Source organism: Myodes glareolus, chromosome 12, assembly GCF_982192425.1.
Source record: "Myodes glareolus chromosome 12, mMyoGla1.1, whole genome shotgun sequence".
NCBI lineage: Eukaryota > Metazoa > Chordata > Mammalia > Rodentia > Cricetidae > Myodes > Myodes glareolus.
In genome coordinates, this window is record NC_142037.1 from 20,397,788 (window position 1) to 20,405,864 (window position 8,077).

General features: G+C 41.4%; 1 pseudogene across 1 annotated transcript; it reads right to left on the minus strand.

The window, feature by feature from the left end:
• Window positions 1-7,158: 7,158 nt before the first annotated feature.
• On the minus strand, window positions 7,159-7,836 carry LOC146892235 (T-cell receptor alpha chain V region 2B4 pseudogene; annotated as a pseudogene). The gene is made up of 2 exons (XR_015004708.2): window positions 7,704-7,836; window positions 7,159-7,508 (listed from the first exon to the last, which is right to left on the minus strand). The product of XR_015004708.2 is annotated as a T-cell receptor alpha chain V region 2B4 pseudogene (transcript).
• Between the last annotated feature and the right edge of the window lie 241 nt (window positions 7,837-8,077).

Below are 8,077 nucleotides of genomic sequence, written 5' to 3' on the forward strand. Positions count from 1 at the left end.
GCTGACAAGAGACCCCATCATCCTGGGGCTTGGGGGTCTGCTAAACTCACTGATCTCTGTGTCACTTCAGCCTTAGTCCCTGTTCATAATGCTTTTCTGACTGTCCCTCACCAAGATCAGTGTCTCTCAATTCCCATGAACAGAAAACAGCCTTTGACCCATAGAGAATTCCTCTGGCTGGTGCTTATACACACAAGCCCTGGCCACAGTGCAGGTGAGAGACCCCCTTTCTTCAGTGTCCTCATTCCTTTCCTGTTCCTATCCTTTAGCTCAGAACACACTTCCTGTGGAGGAAAACATGACCCAGCCTTTCTCAATCTGGCCCACCTACCTGGTTGTCTAGCATGGCAATGCTAGACTCATCCCCTACCCCAGTTCAGCCCTCAGCTTCCTGAGTGAACGTCTGAGACCTCAGTTCAGGGAGAGTGAAAACAAGACTGTGCATTTGGAAAGATCCATTCTCAGCAGGAGATGCTGATGTACGTGTGACACAGGACATTTTCTGTGCTACATCGGGGTCTGGAAAAAAGAAAGAGGAGGAAAAACTGTGGCTATACTCTTCAATTATTTGTTTTTTTGAGATGGCAAACACCAAAACAAACAAAAAGAATGAACAACATTGGTTAAAGACACTTGCTCTTGCAGAGGACCCAGGTTTGAATCCCAGAACCCACAAACATTAATAAGTCCACTTCCAGGGAAGCTGACATGCTCTTCTGACTTCCAAGGGCACCAGACAAGCATGGGGTCATATACAAACATGCAAGTAAAACATCATCTACATAAGATGAAATATATTTTTAGTTTATTTTTATTTTTGGGGTTTTAAAATCCTTTCTTTATTTAATGTGTATGGATATTTTTGTCTGTGTTCATGCCCAATGTCCACAGAGACCAAAAAGAACTTGGAACTGGCATTTCATATGGTTGTTAGCTGCTATGTCGGTGCTGAGAATTGAACTCAGTTCCTATGGAAGAGCAATCAAGTGTTAGTAATGGACCATCTCTCCAACTCCCACCCCAGGTTGTTTTCATTTGTTTTCTTGTTGTTTGTTTTTGAGACAGGATCTTATTATGTCCTGTCCTGGAACTAACTTTGTAGACCAAGCTGGCCTCTAGCTTACAGAGATCCTCCTGAATCTGGCTCTGGAATACTGGGTTTAAAGACCTACACCACTATGCCTTTTCAAACAAGCAAAAATGCAATCAAAAAAACAAAGGAAACACAATAATAAAGTGACTGGAGAGATGTTCAGGTTTTAAGATTACTGACTATTCTTTAAAGGACCTGGGTCAATTCGCAGTATCCATATGATGACTCATGCCTGTATGTCTCCAGTTGCTGACCCTCTTCTGACCTCTATGGGAGGTCAGGAATGCATGTGGAACACAAAAATACATGTAGGCAAAATGCACATAGCTTATTTTTTAATTTAAAAAAAATTTAAGGTAAGTTTTATCTATGTAGCTTTGGCTGTCCTGGAACTTGCTCTGTAGACCAGACTGGTCTCAAACTCACAGAGGTCAGCCCACCTCTGTCTCCTGAGTGCTGGGATTTGTTGTAGGAGGCCACTAGTTAGTTCCCAACCTCTTCGCCCTGAAATAATCACACAGAAACTGTATTATTTAAATTACTGCTTGGCTCATTATTTCTAGCTTCTTATTGACTAATTCTTACATAGTAAATTAGCCCATTTCCATTAATCTATGTATCGCCCATGACTGTCACTTACTGACTAAGGTTCTGGCATCCCTCCCTGGAGGGGCTACATGTCTTCTCTCTGACTACTCCTAAGTCCTCCCAGCATTCAGTTTAGTGTTCCCTACCTCCCTAACTTCTGCCCTGCTATAGGTCCAAAGCAGTTTCTTTATTAACCAGTGATATTCACAGCATACAGAGGGGAATCCCACATCAGGGATTAAAGGTGTTCCCCATCACTGCATGGCAGTTTTGTTTTTTAAAAGGTGATTAAAAAAAGAGAAGAACCCACAATATTTTTTAAAGATTATTTTAAGTGGAAATAAACAAAAGTACAACTCAGTAGTTTATGTTGTTCATGCCAGCTACTGGAGGTTAAAGTAGAAAATCCAAGGCCACCATGGCTACATAATGAGACCCTGTCTCAAAAACTACACAAAAAATAATAAATTGATATGAACCCAGGCATGGCAGCACCCACTGATAAGCCCCGCACTCAGGAGGGTGACGCAGGGGGATCCTGGGTTTGAGTCTAGCCTGAACTACATGACCAGTTCTAGGCCAGCCTGGGCAACACGGGAAGACTCTATCTCAAACAAAACAACAAATTCCCAAGTGGAAAGAATGGATTTTTGAGATGATGACCAAGATGCACTTGGGGTCAGCCCAGAATCCTCAATCTGCACATTTGACGATAGAGAAGTCAGAGTTCCCTGTGATGTCTAAGATCTAATGTCCCCTGAATCCCTGACTAGGCTGGTCAAGATGGGGTGTTCTGATGAAAGTGAGGTACTTAGCGGAGATGGACAGTGGTGGCAGGGCTCCTATTCAAAGCAGGAAATATGGATATGATTGATAATTCTCTGGACCACACAAAACATGGATGTGGACTATTCTCAAAATGCATACTTACCGCAAAATGTTATATAAATGCATTATTATGCATAGTTGATAAAAGCTAAAAACTAATTTGAAAAACTTTACTATTTATTTTTATGGTATATGTATTTGTGCTTTGTTTGCATGTATATCTGTGACCCACATGTGTACCTGCTGCTCAAGGAGTCATAAATGTGTGGTGTGTTGTAATTGAAAAAGTGCTGCACAAGAGAAAGACGCCATGGAACACAACTCACATGTAGGTTTTTTTGTTTGTTTGTTTGTTTTTAAATTAGGTAAAATGGAACTTAAAAAGGCAGGGGAGAGTCTGGCCTCTGGGGACAGGAACAGTAAAAGAGAAATAAGAGCGAGAGTGAGAGCAGAAGAGAGAGAGAGAGAGAGAGAGAGAGAGAGAGAGAGAGAGAGAGAGACAGAAAGATAGAGATGTACCCCGGCGCTGGTGGTGCACATCTTTAATCCAGGCACTTGGGAGACAGAGACAGGTGGATCTCTGTTAGTTCGAGTCCAGCGTGGTCTACAGGGTAAGTTCCAGGAAGGCTCCAAAGCTCCAGAGAACCCCTGTCGTGGGTGGTGAGGAAGGAACGTAGTGAATGTGCACATGAGGTGCTCTTAGTGGCTGTAGCTGAGGATGTATCCTATCAGGACCCCAAGGGCATGCCAGTGCGGATGCCTGAATACTAATGTGGTGAATTCTGCAGAACTACAGTTTAGAATGGTAGTGAGTCACTAGGTGCTGAGAATCGAACCCTGTCCTTTACAAGAGCACCCAGTGTCCTTAACTACTGAGCCATCCCTCCAGCTCCAAATTAGAGAAACTTAAAAACGAGAAAGCAAGCTGAGGGTTGTCGATCTCCGTAGCTGGGAGCAGAAGCAGTTTTTATGTTCACTCTTGCAAACAAAAACACTGCACTGGTGTTGCCATCTCCAGAGTTCGTTCCCGGAGAGGGAATGATCAGAGAGTTGCTGGCCTTCTGAATTTAGCTCTCAGTGTTTCAGGTGGAGGCAAAAAGCACCTCAGGTTAAAGCTTAGGAAAAGCCAAGAGCAGAAATCCCCTCTGCGTCTCAGACATGTTCAACATCTTGATTCTGAAACCGGGTGTTGCACACTAAAGTGTCATGGAATACCAAGGATTGAGCGAGGTGTAGGGGCCCACTCTTTTCATCCCAGCACTGGGGACACAAAGGCAGAGAAATCTCCTTATGGAAGTCCAGTCTGGTCTACATAAACCATCACAATCCAACTCCTTTTCCGTTGTTGTTTTTTTGTTTGCTTGTTTAATCAGTTTTAACCTGTGTCATCTGGAGTTGATTCTTTTAGATTTGATTGTTTGTTTTGTTTTCAGACAGGGTGTCACCTAGACAGCCCTGGCTCTTCTGGAACTCCAACTGTGGACCGGACTGGCCTTGAACTCATAGAGATCCACCTGCCTCTGCCACCTGAGAGCTGCAATTAAAGACACAGCACCACACATACCTTAGACTTGGGTTTTTAAATTTGTTAGTAGATGAGCTTTTGCGAATAATACTGAGACAAAGATGGGATGTTGCAGGTTTGAAAGTCTCAATGGCTTTGACTGTAGTTCTCTACACCTCTATAATTCACTTAGTGCACATACATCAAGATTCAGAGCAGGAATTGAGTCTTACTCAGTGCTACCTATGTTAACAGCGACACAAAACCCTCTCTTTGCTCTCTCTGCCCATGTAAGATATTTTTGTTATTGCTTTAGCCAGTTCTCACGCTCTGAACTCTGATCCTTCCTTTAGCTCATCAAACATATAGTTAGTTGTCTGAGGGGTGTGATTGCAGGTGAGAAAAACAATGAAGTGAGAGATATAACTAAAACAGGTTCTAACTAACAGATTTCTAGGGACAGTTTTGATGACTCCTTTCTTCACTTTGCAGGTCTGTTTCATCACTGTGTTCCAAATACGACATCCACATTATCTTAAGAGACTAAGGAAACAGAAGTATATTACCCACTGTAAGGAGATCTGTTATCATATGAAATATTTTCATGTATTGATGATTGATAAAAATCAGAACCATTGAATGAAGCTTCAGTGAGCACCATGGTAAACATGTTAAGTGAGGTGACCTTTACAGTACTTCACCTTACAAAATAATAAATTGAGATACTTCTGGTGGCACAAGCCTGTAATCCCAGAACACAGGATGCTAAAACACAAAGATTATGAACTTTACACCACTGTAAGCTCCAAAATAAAATCTTATTTCAAAAGTACATAAATTAATGAAAATAAATACAGGAAGTCACCAAATGAAGCGGCTAAACAATCGATGGGATGAATTACAAATGAGAGAAAAACTTGTGAACTATTCTTCTGATAGAGGGTTGAACCAGTACACAGTAAAATAATCAAGCAAAAATTGAGCTGTGGAACTCAACAGAGAGCTCTCAAAAGAAGAAATGCAAATGGCCGATAAATACAGCATTGAACCTTATTAGTTGTCAACAAAATGGAAGTTAATCTAATTTGGTACTTCAGCTCACCCCATTCAGAATACTATCATCACATAATCAAATGACAGCAAATGCTGATAAAGAAGTAGGGAGTCTTCATTCACCCTGAGTAGAAGGATAAACTGATGTAACAACTCTGAAAATCAGTATGAAGCATTCTCAGAAATCTAAATGAGTACGTCATATATGTTCCAACTATGTAATTCCTAGATATATTTCTGGAGGACACTTTATCCAGCTACAGAGATAATTGCTCAACCATGTTTGTTGCTGTTCTAGTCAAAATTTCTAGGAAATTAAGCCAGCCTATATATTCATCAACAAAATAATGGGTAATGACATTCTGGTGAGAATATATATATATGTCAAAGAATGGCATGCATTTTGTTGGCTGGATTGTGCTTGGACATGATTTCCTGCCTACTCTGTTAAATATTTACACTCAGTTTATAAGACATGTTTGCATCTTATATAGCTATAGAATGCAGTCTGGTCAGTGTACCCTGAATGAATCAGAACATGGGCTTCTACCTTTTATTTTCCCCAGTATAATCTATAGCACATGCCAGGAAATTGTGTTTAAATTGGTCTGTACTGAGAACATTCTGGGAAAGGACTGCCCTGTTAATATTTACTAGGGGTTTACAGATGTTCTCTTAGATGTTTTTCTTATCATGTTTTCCTGACCTCAAACAACCTTGATTTGATTATTGCTTTCTTTGCTATGTTTTTATATAAAAGTAAAATGAAACTGAAGTAAGGTAGTCTACGTCATTAGACTGCAGTCCAACCTATTCTTTCCAGTCCTCTAACCCCAGGTCCAACAGACCAGATCTGCACAGGTTGGCTGGAAAGGCATATACATACATATGAAAAATATTCACCAAATAAGAAAAATGAAATGAAAAATGAGATGATAAAATTTGCATGAAAATGGATGCAGTAGGAAAATACTATAGTGAGTTATCCTACTTTCAGAAACAAACACATGCAAATCCTAGCTTGCACATTTTATTAGTATGTATTCATGTGACTCCGAGTATGTATAGATGCCGGGAAGCTAGACAGCTGCCCACAGAAGGGAAAAGACATTAGGTGAAGATTATAGAACACGTTATATGAAAGTAGTAGGGGTGGTACTGGGAGCTAGAAGGTTTCAATAAGAATGGGGACTAGAGAGGTGGTGGAGAGGATTAGCTTGTGCCAGACTCAACCAAAAGTATATATATTAGAAACTGCAATAGAGAAAGGGGGTACTTTATAAGCAAGTTTTTCAAAATTAGAAAATAAATATTTTAATGGAAAGATTTCAAAAAGCAAGCAAGTCACAATGCTGTAGAGGTGGTGGTGGTCTTTATGACATGACATGAGGTGAGTCTCAAGGCCATGTGCATGTCTTCCATCTCAACAAGACAGGCACATAAAGAGTGTGTACATTGTTGTAGAACCATCAACATCAGAGAAGTGAAAAGTGGAAAATGCTTCAGTCAAATCAGTAGTGTGTCTTTCCATTTAGGATCTGTTATTTTCAAAATGTCAAAATCCTTTCCTGTTGGAATATGGGTGTGGGTTCATGCAGACCTGTGGGATGAAGACACAGCTCACCTTTAGGATGTCTCTAGTCTTTCAGGTGCAGGAGGAATCAGCAACTCTAGGGATTGAGTCACCTTTCCTAAGCCAAGGGTGTTTTTCTTCTTCTCCATATTTACACCTAAGCAAGTTGATTTCCATATCCTCAAAACAACCTGACTGGACCCCCAAAGGGACAATGCCAAATACAAATACATGATATAGGAATATTACAATTTCCCAGATTTTTTCCAAACTAGTTTTGCATATGCCTTATACCCCTGGGAAGGGCTCAGAGAAGATTCACATAGAGGACAACAAAAGAAAGAAAAGGTAATCAAGAAAAAGAGATGGATTAGAGCACTCTGGAGTCAGACCAGGTGAAGCCCAGTGAGAGCTCTCCCACACTTTCCCAATCAATCAAGCCCTCTCTACTCTTGCTCTTAATTACCATTGCTTAAAGGATTAAAAGAGAACTTTGCACCCTGTGGTCTGTACTCTAACTCAGGTCTTGACACGTCCCACTAAGTTTGGGTGCAGGTTGCAGGTGCCTGGGGAGCACTGTGTGTTCCCTGCACAGAGGTAGACAGCTGAGTCACTGGGCTTGGAGTCTCTGATGTGCAAGGAAATATGCAGGCTGTCTTTGTTGAGCTGAACTGTGAATCTGCCTTCTTTCTTTTCACCACTGGAGGAGATGGACATCAGCAAAGTGGGGCCTTTCCTGGGATGCTGTCTGTACCACCAGAAGTACAGAAAATTACGATCACTGAAAGTACAGTTGAGAGAGGTCATGGCTCCCTCTGAGGCACTGAGGGATTCCGGGTTCTGTTGCACCTTCTGCTGGCTGTTCACTCCTGTCCAGAGAGACAAAGGTCAGATAAACAGGACTGGATGCCTATAGATGCTAAAACCCCAGAATGACTTTTCCAAGGGCCTCCCACCTGCTTTTTTTCAGCATGAGAACATTAGTACTTCTAACCTCCCATCTAAAATATGTGGGGGCAATACCCTCCCATATTGTATCTTCCCATAGGAATGGTCACACTCACCCTTCAGCTGAAGCCAGAGTACCACTAGTGAAACACTTAAGGGATACATTATTGTTTTCACTGAAGATCCACACTTCAACCATAACAAAAGGACTGGCACGTAGGGAGTTCAAATTCTTCTGCTGTAAGATGCATGAAAAAGAAAACTTCAAACTGTTCACCCAATCAGAAAGAAGGTTCCAGTTTCCACTGCTACCTCAGAATCTCTCCTCCTCCCTCTCGCCACCCCACAACACACAGACACAAAGGACCATGTGAGAAATTGCCTCTGAGTCTCTGAGAAGATGCTGCCCTCCTGTGGATTCACCTTAGTGTCAAAAGTATTTTAACTGCAGACTCTTCTTATGTGACCTATTAAAACAAGCAATAGTTTA